This window comes from Ictidomys tridecemlineatus, chromosome 12 (genome assembly GCF_052094955.1).
Source record: "Ictidomys tridecemlineatus isolate mIctTri1 chromosome 12, mIctTri1.hap1, whole genome shotgun sequence".
Lineage (NCBI taxonomy): Eukaryota > Metazoa > Chordata > Mammalia > Rodentia > Sciuridae > Ictidomys > Ictidomys tridecemlineatus.
The window spans coordinates 115,073,795-115,087,733 of NC_135488.1; the positions used below are offsets into that span (position 1 = coordinate 115,073,795).

Consider the following 13,939-nt stretch of genomic DNA (forward strand, 5'->3'; position numbering starts at 1 on the left):
CTCAGTGAGAGAGATGAATACCCTTAAATAACAACATTGGGGTGTATCCACTTTTGGCTATTGTGAATATGCTGCTGATAACACTTGTGTAGAAATTTTTGGGTGTATTTAAGTTTTCAGGTGTTCTTGCATATGTATGTGGGAGTGGAGTTTCTGGGTTAAACGACAGTTCTGTGTTTAGTATTTTGAGGAGCTGGTTTCTAAAGTGGCCTATTCTGTCTTACTTTCTCACTAGCAATGTGCGAAGATCCCAATTTCTCCACATTCTATCAACACTTATTATTATGTGTCTTTTTGATTGTAGGCCATGGTGGTGTGGGTAGTATAATGCATAACATTTTATAATTTTTAAAAAAGGAATTGCCTGTTGAATTATCTTCTTGTCTTGTATTGGACCTCTCTCAAGAGGCTCTGACCCTGTTTTTTTTTTTTTTTTTTTTTTTTTAACTTTTTTTTTTTTTTTAAAGAGAGAGTGAGAGAGGAGAGAGAGAGAGAGAGAATGAGAATTTTAATATTTATTTTTTAGTTCTCGGCGGACACAACATCTTTGTTGGTATGTGGTGCTGAGGATCGAACCTGGGCCGCTGGCACGCCAGGCGAGCGCGCTACCGCTTGAGCCACATCCCCAGCCCCTCTGACCCTGTTTTACTTCTGTCCAGCTGTCCAGGCTGGCAAGCTGTGGTGGTGGGGGACTAGAAGCATGCTTGAAGAGAGGTTGTGCTTACTATCCTTAAGAAACTAAGGCGTAGAGGTCCTAAGTGCCATAGGTGCTTGGTCAAGGCTGGAGTGAGGGTTCATATTTACAGTTCATGAGGTGATGGTTATCTTCTCGCTTCAAATTTGTGTTGTCAGTCTGCTGTGACAGTAGGTGACATGCCTGTAAGGCCTTTCCCTGCAAGCTGCTTGCATCTCTGTTGGAAATGTGAGGGTGAGGGCAGTGCTTTGGGGACAGTCTTTATTGAATCATTCACAAACTTGACTACTTTAGCTTTTTATTAGTATAAATTACTTGAAACACCTCTCAACTGTGAGCCACTTTCCTGTTGTTTGTGATCAGTGCCTTTGATGGTGCTGACCCTGCCCTCTTCATGGAGCTCTGTGTGGCTGGACAGCAGTCACTGTGGAGGGATGTGGCTGTGTGATGGTGGGGCAGTGCCAGTCTTTTTGTGCTCTCCCTGGCTAGAATGGACGCTGCTGTCAGGAGTTCTCTGGGACCCAGCATCACCACTCCCATTCTTCTCCCTCCTCAGCATGCCTGAGGCGAAGGGGAGCCATGCTGGTTGCACTCTGGGGTCACCGTCGGCACTGACCTCTGGCCTGGACTCACCACACGTTGCTGTGTAGTGTGAAGCCAGAGACTTGCTTACTGAAGTTTCAAGCAGTAGCAGAAAGAGATGACGTATGTCATTGGCAGTATCCCCAAGTTTGGGATAATGTGTTGATCTCAGGAGGTAAATGAGCTTTCGGTGTTTGACAGCACATGTCTGTGTCGGGGACTAGGTGCTGGGGGGTCAGGCAGCCAGGCCAAAGCCATTAAATATCCCCATCCTCTTGGAGGGTGCATTCCAGTGATTATGTTAATGATTTGTCATCAGATCATTTAGAGAGTATGACATCAAGAAGAAAAGTAACCAATTTTAATCTTTTGGTAATAGTGTCTGAAAACTTTAAAATTGAGAAAAAGTGAGAAATTAAAAATGGGTACAGGAGAGCAGTTGGATTCCAGTGTTTAATGTTGAGTGTTCTGAAGGCCAGGTGTCCGGCTCCACGCTGGGCATTGGGAGATAACCCTTTCGTGTCAACAGGATCCTTTATGAAAAGGGCCATGCCAGGCACCTGTAAATTGCCCTTGCATTGAATTGAGATCTGGTGACAATGAGGCAGCTCCGGAGCAGAGTGAGTACTTCAGTTCTTCAGGAGCACCATTTGAAGCCTTGTGAAATTAGTATGAGAGTTGGAATTGATCTTTTTCTTTTGTTAATAGGTTGGGTGCTTTTTTAAAAAAATTTTTTTTAAGTTATTGATGGACATTTATTTTTTATTTATTCATTTATATGTGGTGCTGAGACTCGAACCCAGTGCCTCACGCATGCCAGGCAAGTGCTCTACCACTGAGCCACAATCTAGCCCAGGTTGGTGCTTTTTACACAGTTGGGTGCCCAGAGATGAGTAATTTCACGTTAAATTGGGAAAAGATAATTGTTTTTACTTAAGCTGATGCTTCTGATAGTCATAGCAGGAATGAACCAACAAGTGAATTGTAATAGCAAATATAATAAGTGAGTAAAGAGGTTTATATGAGAATTTTAGATAGGAGTAAGAACCATGAAGTCAGCAAAGTAGGGTCTGTGGTGACAGCAGATGGCGTGAGGCTTTGGCTGGCGTTCACGTCTGGAGCTGTGGAGGGACCTTTGGGCAGAGGTGTGAGGGTGGAGGTGTGTGTGCCTTCTTGGTGCAGGTAGGCAAGGCCCTGATCTTGCAAGAGGTGAGTGTGGTGTGTAGGTCGACGTGTAGTTGAGGACACACAGTGCCAGGGGACACGAGACTAGGGAGGTGGGGGTGCCCTGGTTCTGTGGGGCAGCGGAAGAGTTAGAGTTTAATTTTGTTATGATGGGCAGTCTAGTTAAGTAGAGTATTTTAAAGCTGAGGATTGATGGCTGCATTTATTGAGTTCCAGAGGATAGTTGCTGAGAGAAACTCTGGGAAAAGTGATGGGAAGTTTTACTAAAATGCTTCTAGCTTTTCAATCATGAAAATGATGGATGGGGAAGAAATACATTTAAGCATTGCACATCTGTGTTCCTCCCCAAATTGCTGGTCCAAAAAGCATGATCTGTGCCAGACATGAAATACCCTTCCTTTTTTTTAAAGTGACACTGTGAGGTTTCCAGTTCAACTCAGGCGATGATCAGTGCCAAATGTTTGTAAAATTAAAACATCTGAGGAGGTATAAATGACACACCATGAACTGTGCATATTAAAAGTGTAAAATTTATTAAAATGTTATGTTTGACATGGGTGTCCACCCACTGCCATAATGATGATAATCACATCTGTCACCCGCCAGCTTCCTAAGTCCCTTACTGGTACCTCCTCCCTTATACCCTACTGGGAGCCGCCACCTCCCTCAGCGCCAGGCAGCATTGATAGGCTTTCCCACTGCAGATGAGTTTGCATGTTCTAGAAAGTCCTGTAAGTGGATTGCACGGTAGGCACTCTTCTGTTTTTGTTTTTTTTTTGGCTTCTTTCACTCATTTTGGAGCTTGCCGTGCTGTTGGTGTCAGTAGTTCCCTCCTCGGGTTGCTGAGTGGTACCTGCTGTGTGGACGGGATGGAGCAGTGTGCTTTTCCAGTCTTCATGGCTTAGGCAGCTTTTCCCCTTCAGCATCTCTTCTATTTGCTAGTGTGATTTGTGACCATCTGGGAGACATTTAAATGAGCATCCACACTCTCCCACCCTCAGCTCTTCTGATAAGAGGGGTTACCTGCTCCTGTCTTCATCCCATTGCCAGTTCAGGGATGTAGTGCTTGGTTGTTCATTTGCCAGAACAAGTTTGGCATTGCTGTGAGTGGGAAGCAGACCCATCCTTCCTTGTGTCTGTGTCCTGTGTGATATTTTGGACGTGTGTATATTGAGCTTTATTTATTTTTGATTTTGATTATATTTTTTTCAGCAAATTACCTTACTTTAGCTCCACAGTATAGCAGTTGTGACGGCAGTAAATCTAGTACCTTTTAACTTCACAAGGGAGTTAAATAAATTCCTTCCTAGTGCATAGGTATTTTATATAGTTGGTTGGGACTAAGATGAAAATGAGATAAGCCCCCATTAACCTGAGAAATAGAAGATACTTCCTTTCATCTGTGGTGTCTTGATTAAATCATGTGCTTTCTGCTTCTGTTCAGTGCACTTGGAAAAGCTTTCTGCTTTTTTTGTTTCTATGGATGATCTGAGAATATACTTAGGGATTTGCCAGTTGATCAGCCCCTGGAGTCTGGCTGTTTTAATGGCATCTGCTTTAGTGTGGAGGAGTTGTTTAGGGGATGCCTGGGTCTAGCCTTACAGTTTTCTGTGCCCCTGATGGGGGAGAAAGAAAAGAGAATGTTGTGTCTGAGGAGCAGCTGGTACAGGGGGAGAGGTTCTTTGCTGGTGCGCACAGTGGGATCAGGTTGGACACTTGCCTTGTAGTTCAGGAGACAGGACAGTCCTGAGAGGCATGCCACTCGGTCTGTCCTTTTTTTTTTTTTTTTTTTTTTTTTTTAGAGAGAGAATTTTTAATATTTATTTTTTAGTTCTCGGCAGACACAACATCTTTGTTGGTATGTGGTGCTGAGGATCAAACCCGGGCCGTACGCATGCCAGGCGAGCGTGCTACCGCTTGAGCCACATCCCCAGCCCTCGGTCTGTCCTTTGTGTGCTCACAGAGCTGATCCTCCTCCACCCTGAGACTTGGAGATCACGGTTGTTGCTGTTGGTTGTCTCTCTAGTTCCTGGCTGCTGGGATTTGTAAGTGCATCTTTATGATTACTATACTTAGTTTAAAATTTCTAGTTATCAGGTTTCTAATTATAGCAATTGATATTAAGAGCTTTATGGCCTTAAGAAAGATGGAAGATAAATAGAAATTGTATTCTTGGTAGATGATGCCCCTTGATATTTTAAGCAGACGCTTGAGCCAGGAAGTCCACTCAGGGGTGAGTAGAAATGCCTGAATGAATAAAATTTGTTCCTGAGCCCTGAGAAGCTCCCAGTCTGAAGGGAAAGTCAGACTAATAGTCCAGAGAGTGAGTTAAGTGATGGTTTTAAAATATTGTGGAATAAAGGTTCCAGTTGCTGAATGGAAGTGATCTCATTAAAATGGGGAGCCCAGGAGGAAAGAGGCAGGTTTGGAGGTGGGATGACGTGGGGCAGGTGCAGGGATCCAGTTCGGGATATGTTCAGTGTGAATTGTTTGTTGAGGGACAATCTGTAGATGACTGGTATAATCTACTGGCCTGATGTATAAAGATTGTGTCCCCAATTTGTAGGTTTGAATTCCTTTGAACTATTAATGGAGAGGTCACAGTTCTTGATTTAAATGTTGTATATTACCTTACCAAAGTTGATTTGTATTTTTCTAAATAAACAGTGGAGTTTAATTACTTTTTGCTTGAAAAGTTGTTTTTCTGTGTCTCTAGAAATGTTTGAAAATGCTCATTATTATTTTTTATTTTTGGTACTGAAGATCAAACCCAGGGACTGTTAACTACTGAGCTACATCCCCAGACCCCCTTTTTTTTTTTTTTAAGAGAGAGAGTCAGAGAGAGAATTTTAATATTTAGTTTTTAGTTATCAGCAGACACAACATCTTTGTATGTGGTGCTGAGGATCGAACCCGGGTCGCATGCATGTCAGGCGAGCGCGCTACCGCTTGAGCCACATCCCCAGCCCAGACCTTTTTTTTTTTTTTTTTAAATATTTTTTTAGTTGTTGAAGGATAATATTTTTATTTTAATCTATTTATTTTTATGTGGTACTGAGGATTGAACCCAGTGCCTCAAGCTTGCGAGGCAAGCACTCTACCACTGAGTACAACCCTAGCACCCCTAGACATTTATTTTTTATCTTGAGACAGGGTCTTGGTGTTACTTAGGGCCTTATGTGTTATGGCTGGTTTTAAACCTGTGTTCCTCCTGCCTCAATCACTCAAGTCACAGATTACAGGTGTGCGCCACTGTTGCAGGCAAATGCTCATGTTCTTTAAGACATAGTTGCTATTGCATAAAATATAGTGGGACAAAACTAGCATTGCACATTCAGTGTTAGGAAAATTAGGTAATTACTGTCTTAAATCCTGGTGCTGCTTTGTTTAAAGCGTGTTTAACTTTTTAAAAAAATCATCTGTTTAGGAGTAGATGATAAATGCCAGTACTGTAAAATAGAAACAGACTGGAACACAATGAAACATAAGTCTCCCTTTGTCCCTATCTTGACTCTGCAGCAGCCACTGTTCCCCACCTATGGGTACCTTCCTGAGCCCTTCTCTGGATATGCAGGGACACTGCTTCCAGGATCCCTCATATCAGTAGTTCACACGTGCAATCACAACTTCATTCTTTAATCTGTGCATTCTGATTTAATGTGTCTTCCTCGTAAATTGCTCCTCATTATTCCCAGGTGCCTTTCCCTTTAGTGTGTCTCATGTATATGGCAAAGTCCACAAGCAAAAGCCCAGGCTCTTGGCAGTGCCTGTCTTGAGTGAGGTCACTCCCAGTGGTCTCAAGTCTCATTCTTCATTGATCAGATGCAGCATTGGCACATTTTCTGAATCAGTGGTAGGCACTGATTGGCTGAGGCCACAGGACCAGGGGAGGGTCTGCTTTTCTCGTAGTGAGTGGCTGCCTGGTTATGAACAGAGCCAGGGTTCTCTTGCTGCTAAGAGGTGTCTGGAAGCGCTTCCTACCCAGTCCTTAGGGCTGCCTTGGTCTCGCAGTTGCTCCTTGTTTCCAGTTCTGTTGCCTCAGTGCTGCCCCCGTGCATGGTGTAAACACGTCGGTCCCCGGGCATCCAAGTTGCTCTCCAGCAGCAGTGTATGATGTAGATTTGTGTGTGTGTGTGTGTGTGTGTGTGTGTGTGTGTGTGTGTGTGTATATCCGGGGGTGTGTGGTGTTGGGGATTGAGCCCAGGACCTAGTGCATGCTCGGCAGACCCTTTACCACTGAACCACATCCCTCACCTTCATTACCAGTGTTTAATTTTTTGTTATTGGGGATTGAACCCAGAGGTGCTTAACCACTGAGCCATGTCCCAGCCATTTTTAATTTTGATTTTGAGACAGGGTCTCGATAAGTTGCTCAGGGCCTTGCTGAGTTGCTGAGGCTGGCCTTGAACTTGTGATCCTCCTGCCTGGGCCTCCCAAATGCTGGGATTACAGGTGTGCACCATGATGTCCAGCAAACCAGTGTTTTAAGAGTGGTGGTTTCCTGTGTGGACAAATGGAAACGTGGGGTGACAGTCTGAGATCTTGCTGCCAAGCTGGGAACTGGAGAGATGGCTGAGACTGATCCCAGGACCATGCTGGACCTTACCTCAGTGGTGCAGATACTCCTGCAGTAGATGCAAGATAAATTCCAGACCATGTCCAACCAGATCATTGGAAGGATGATCTGGAGGAAAACAGCAGACAGACCTCAGGACACAGGCCGGGGTGGAAGAACTGGAAGGTGAAAACAAGATACCTGCCACATGAAAGAGTCGAAGGTTGCTGATCACCCTGAAATCTGGAACACAGTTTTTCCAGCCAAGAGAAGACTGAGTGGCTTTTTGCAACTAAATACTAAGTGTGGACAGGTTCTATATTCCAGTGTGTTCTTACCACATACTGTATAGTGAGGTTTTAGAGCAATTTTTCTCCCCAGTTTCTCAAACATGGTATCTTCACATCTTGGAAATTTGTCAGTTGTGCTCTTAATTATTAAACACTAAAATTTTGGCAGTTCCTAAAAAAAAAAAAAATGTGGTTTCCTTATATGTTTGACAATAGCATGTGCTTTTGAAGTTTTTTATTTTGCCATTCTGATTTTAATTTCCATTTCTCTTATTACAGAGTTTTCTTTAAGTGTCTGAGTCATTTGTAATTCCTTTTCAGAGACTAGATCATGCTTGTGTTCTATTTTTCTATAACAGTGTTTCTCTTTATATATGTCAAGAAAACTTATATATATTATATATATATACATATTAAGGAAATTAGCTTTATATATTGAGGAGCTTTATATATAAGGAATTAGCTCTCGGTGATGTGACTTATAAATATTCCTTTAAGTTTGTTGTTTGAGTTTAACTCTGATTATTGCATCTTGCCATGAGGGAGTGTTCTTCCTCCTTTGTCCCCAAGCCTCAGTGATTAGCACAGACTTCTGTGGCCAGAAGGGCTATGGCACTTCTCCCCACCAGCCCACAAGTAGTTGGTCCTACAGAGACCACATCGAGGTACCCTCTGACTCAGTTCAGTTCTGACACACGTGCTGGAGGTAGTGCCAGCGCCCATCCGTTACTCGGCTGCCCTCCCCAGAGTAGGGCCTCCCTGTGCCTCCCACCCTGTGGATCGGGTTCCCACACCTCCTGCTTGAGTTCTGAGTGGATCCAGAACTCAGGAAAACACTTCTGTTTACTGGATTATTATAGAGACAATGCAGAGGATACAAATGAAGAGACGCACGGGGAAGCGTGTGAGAGGGTGTGGCACTTTCAGGACCTCTCTGGGTGTGCACCCTCGCAGAACCTCCTTGGGTTCAGCAACTCAGAAGTTTGTGAACCCATCCTCTGGCTCTTTGTGGAGACTTCACTGTGGAGACGTGATTGGAGCAAGGGTAACTGCGTCTAAATGGGCTTGGACAGAAAGGGTGTGACCTCGCGCTGACAGCAAGCTGTCTGCACACTCCTCCCTCAGCTAAGGGGGCAGGACCCCTGTGGAATGAGGAGGGTCTCATGAGCTACTTTATTTTTTTTTTAAGAGAGAGTGAGAGAGAATTTTATTTTATTTTTTTTTGAATTTTTAATATTTATTTTCTAGTTCTCGGCGGGCACAACATCTTTGTTGGTATGTGGTGCTGAGGATCGAACATGCCAGGCGAGTGCGCTACCACTTGAGCCACATCCCCAGCCCTATTGCCATTTCTATTAAATGTACTTTATAATTAACCTAGGGAGAAACTAACATTTTAATGATATTGAGTCTTTCTATCCAAGTATTTTTTTTTTAATTTACCCAAGTGATTTTAAATCTTTTTCTGGTATTTAAAAATTTGCTTTTGTAGCCCCCCCCCTTGGGGGGCACTAGGGATGAACCTAGAGGTGCTACATCCACAACCCTTTTTATTTTGAGACAGAGTCTTGCTAAGTTGCCCTTGACCTTACTAAGTTGCTGAGGCTGGCCTCGATTTGTGAGCCTCCAGAGTTGCAGGGATTACAGACGTGTGTCACCACACCTGCCCTAGATTTGTATTTTTAAGTTTTTTCAGTGACTTAAATATTTCCTGTTCCTATTGTATTTGGAGTTTTGATCTTCAGTTATGTCTTCTAACTTCTTGTCTGATTTCTGACCTGAATCTGAGAGGTCAGTGAGTTGTCTTAGGGCAGCTGCTAATGAGTACTCCTCCTGCCATCTCACCTGCTTGCAGTTGTCCATGATGCTCTCCTCGCTTTATGGAACACCAGAGGGTTAAAACCGTCACACGGCAAGAGTTATACTGGTGTGGTCAGGTGACATTTGCTTTTTTTTTGTTTTAAATTAATGATTCCTCAAATAATTTGAAAAATGGTCAGTCTTTGAAGTTGATAGATGGGGTGTTTGCTTCTGAGCATACACTGAGCCCTCCTTCTCATCTGCTTGTGTGGTCATGATATATCCCGAGGTGACACTGGGTCTGATGCTTGCTTGCTGCATGAAAAATCCCATCAAGTTTTTTTTTTTTAAATAATTTTATTTTTATGTGGTGCTGAGGATGGGACCCAGTGCCTTACACACAGTAGGCAAGCGCTCTGCCACTGAGCCACAGCCCCAGCTCCCCCATCCAATTTTATTGTTACGTTTTCTGATAAAGTATTCCAGTTAGCAACTTGGAAAACTGTATTTGGAAATTACTCTGACATTGAATATTTTCATTGTTGAATAATAGTATTTCATTTGCAATATGATGTATTTAGTCAGGAGATTGTCTCTATGAAGATTCTCTTGGTAGGGGTATTATTTAAAACATTTGTTTCTAAAATGGAGGTCAAACTAGAGCTTAAAGAGTCTTAGTCTGAGGTTGAATATGATAGTTTTTAAATTTGAGAACAATAATTTGAGAGTAGGAATAGTGTTTAATATCTAAAATTGTGTTAGAAGGTTTTGGTTTTTTTTTTTTAATTTTTTTTTTCGTCGTAGATGGACACAGTATCTTTATTTATTTTCTTGTGGTGCTAAGGATGGAACCCAGTGCCTCACACGTGCGAGGCAGGCACTCTACCATTGAGCTACAGCCCCAGCCCATTTAGTTAAGTTTTATACAGAGAAGGAAAGTGTATTAAATGTGTCTGGATTCTAGGGCCAGTGGGACATTGATGATTCTTGGCTTTAAGTTGAACATTATACCTACTGGTACTGGGATTACATGGAAAGTCCTGTTTCCCAGCTTTCTAAGGTGGGATGCATTTGAGACAAGAACAGAACTCTTCTCTTACCCTGATCTAAAGCAAAATATTTAGGACAAGCTGTTTGTTCATCTTTTTCTTTCCTTTTTTTTTTCCATTTATACTTTCTTAAATCTTTTTACTTAGAATTTTTTTTTCATGGCTTTTTAATGTTTTTGGTGTCAGAGTAAGTAATAACTTCCTAAGGAATATTTTGCTTTTTAAAAGTACCATTAAGATAGGGTCTGACAGTGATTTTACAACATAAGCATGGGTATTTTAGAATTCAGAAGTTCTTGTATCAGAAGCAGAGAAACGCCTACTTTTCTTTCTTTAGTGTGTACAAATGAACTGCACAGAGTTGATGGAGAGTCTGGAAATGGTGCTCTCCAGGTAGCATTTGATAAGTTGAACTGGCTTATTGTGGAAAAGAGTGTTGTGGAGCTGGGTTTGAGGAGCTGTCCTTTGGGAAGATGATGAGGCTTATTTTGTACCCTTCTAGAGAAGACACAATAGGAGCACTTCCTTCAGAGTTGAGTGCCAGATTCTGTGCTCTGCATGGGGAGTGCAGACAGGAACACCGGCTCTTCCTCCAGCAGGTGGTGGCAGGTCACCTAGATGCTGTGGAGGGGAAGTCGGCAGTGTGGTGTGACCCTAGAGGGGGCACTTGTCTTGGTTTGGCTAGGCAGAGAAGCCAGGTGAATGGCAAGGAGACTTCTCAGAGGAAGTGTCACTGAGGCTGACCACTAGGCCTCAGAAATGACAACCAGACATTTTAGCTTAGCGGGAGATCAGGGAACACAAACAGAGGAACTGCCACTGACTGTGGTGCGAATGTCTTTGGCAAGAGCGAGGTCAGCAGGCAGGGGCCAGAGTGGGTGTGGGGGAAAGGCGACTAAGTGGCTGGTTCTCACTGCGTCCCTGCTTGTGGCATCAGTGGGAAGTACATATAGAAACGTGTTTAAGAGACTCTGGAGAGAGCTCCTGCTTGTGTGTTTGAAGCCAAAGGCTAGAAAGAGTCTGAAGATGGCACTGTGGTCCTCGCAGGTGGCAGAAGTGGGGTTCTAAGCCCAGGTGGGGGGAGCAGTGGTGGCCGCTGAGGCCTGCCAGGAAGAACATTCCTAAGTGTGCTGGCTTCCAGTTGGAGCAGACTGACTTGTGGAGTGGCAGAAGGGTGACCATCGTCCACAGCACTCTCCGAGGGCCCTTCTGAAAGGACCTGGTGCTGGACTGTGTGATCTTGATTTTAAGATTTTGTGTGTTTAAACCTGCATAATGAACTTGTTAATACTGATTGATTCTCAGTGCTACGAGTTGCCTTCCTAACTTGCATATATATAAAACAACATTTAGAATTTATATCTCAGGGCAGACTCAGGAGTATTTAGGCAGCAGGTACAGTTTTCATGTTACTTTTTTTTATTGTGGACATGATACAATAGAGGAAAAATATAAAACATGAATAAAGAATGCAGCCTGCCAAAACAAAAGTCTGTTTTTGCATGATGTCCTGGGCCATGGCTCAGTCCCATTTCCCAGCTTGCCTCCCATTTTGGTGTGGTGTTTACTCACTTTGCCTGTGAATGTAAGGAGTGACATGTGACAGCTAGTGACCTGTGTCCTGTGTTTAGACTTTAGCTCTTTAGAGACAAGTGCCTCTTTCTGTGCTCTCATGCTCCCCATTCGATGACTAGGTGCAGCAGTGATGGGGGAACCAGGACCTCTGAACCCCTGAGCCAGCAAGGCAGAGCAGGAGGTCTGCTTTGGACTGCCGTGGGACCTTCTGCTTTGTTAGAGCTGTTTATTATAGCACCTTGTGTTACCATAACTAATCGTCAAGTCTAACAAACTAAGAAATCAATATCCATGTAACTGCCTTGGGCCAAAAATAAAGCATTACCAGCCCACGAAAGTCTCTGTATGTCTCTCCCTTTTGTAACTTATTCCCCACTCTGTAGATGATGGCTTTGGTGACTTCAGTGATAATCATTTACATGTTCTTCTTTATAGTTTTATCGCTTATATAGGCATTCCCAGACAATATGATTTATTGCTTGCTTTTTGAAACTTTATGAAATATGTTTATATCTTGTATGTATTCTATTAAATGGATTTTAGAGATATGTGACCTTGTTCATTCAACATTGAAGTCAATGCATACTATTGTAAGAAGCGACAGTTCTTTCGTGTTCATTGTTTGCCTAGTTTCCCATTGTTTTAATATGCAACAGTATATTTGGCCATTTTGCTGTTAGTGGTTTTTTCCTTGCATTTGGCTGTTATGAACAACACTGTACTTGAACATTCTTGTAAGTGTGTCTCCTGGTCCCCGAGTGTTTGGCCACAGCTGTGTCTTCCATCCTGTGAGGAAAACCAGGCGGCTCTCTGCAGCAGTCATCGGCTACGCAGGAGGAGTTCCATTACTCTGAATTTATCTGCCCTTGATGATGTCAGACTTTAACATTTTAGCAAGCCGCTGAGTGTATGGTAGTTTTGTTTGACTTTAGTTTGTATTCTAAAATTTTAAAAAGTGGTTCTTTCCTTTACCTTTGGGCCCTATCATCTCTGCTTGGCTTTGGTATTGGTTTGTGGCAGATGATGTTGCTGGATGAAACCTTTGTTTTCCAAAAACTACACGTGAGTTTGGCCTGGGGAAGTAAGGGAAAAAAATTAAGAATTCAAGGTTGCATTTCAAAAATGAGGGGAGATTCTGGGGCTGGTGTTTGTAACTAGCTGTCCAGGTGGTTAAGATGCAGTTAGCCTTTGGCAGGCAGAATCCTATGGTGCCAGGAAGCAGAAGGGGGTTCTAGGTATCTTGGGCTTCTGGCTGTTTGGCTTATTCTTCTCCATGCTCCTTTCTATCTGAGTGGGGTCTCAATTGCCATTCATCTTGGGAGGGATGGGCTGAGAATGAAAGCATGTTATCTAGAATTCATGTATAGTGGTAGAAAATTAGAATTAAAATATATTTTGTATTCCATCAACAGAGATGTGGATGTAACAGATTTGGTTGGTTGCTTTTATTGATTTGTCATGGATTGTAATCATTTTGAGCTGTCTTGAAATTAAAGTTTTTTTTTTCCCTAAAGGTATTTTAAGTCAGTTCTTGGCATATTGTTAAGTGTTTGATACCAAAAGGTAATTAACAAATTTGTTTGGCATGTGTGTCACTTTAAGTATTTTTTCATAAAAGGAAGAAAAAAGTTTTTTTACCTTTTGAAATAAAGTAGACAAAATATAATGGTTTATCCATTAGAAGTATAATGAACTACAAATGCTGGTCATACATATAATTTTAAACGTTGTTGTAGACACATCAAAAGTAAAAAGAAACAAGCAAAATTAATGTTTATAATGTGTTTTATTAACGAATATAAAATATTACTTTTACATGTAATCAATGTGAAGTTATTAACGAGATGCTTTACATTCTTTTGCTTTTCGTACTACATTTCCAAAGTCTTATGTACACTGGCACTTGAACACATCTCTTTTTAAAATATCCACAGACAAGTGCTCTTGGCCATATGTGGCTGATGGCTGTTAATTAACAGTGCAGATCCATTAGCAAATCGCATAGGTATAAATGCATGGTTTGATTAGCATTTTGAATACCCAGAACCTTCTGTGTGTTCCAGTAAGGGAGAGGAGATGTAAAGCAGAGAAAATGCAGTCTGTTGTGCAGACAGAATGTGAATATGTGAAATTTCCACATTTCTTTAGTCACATATTATAGTCTAGACACCCTTAGTAAAATGAGAAAATGGTAAGATCAGGTTTAATT

General features: G+C 42.3%; 1 protein-coding gene and 1 pseudogene across 6 annotated transcripts in view; both read left to right on the plus strand.

Moving 5' to 3' along the window:
• The window catches only part of Mboat2 (membrane bound glycerophospholipid O-acyltransferase 2), a 132,394-nt gene that overhangs the window by 23,539 nt on the left and 94,916 nt on the right, over nucleotides 1–13,939 (plus strand). The gene's annotated exons all lie outside the window — the stretch shown is intronic.
• LOC101977379 (heat shock factor-binding protein 1 pseudogene) lies at nucleotides 4,241–7,294 on the plus strand (annotated as a pseudogene).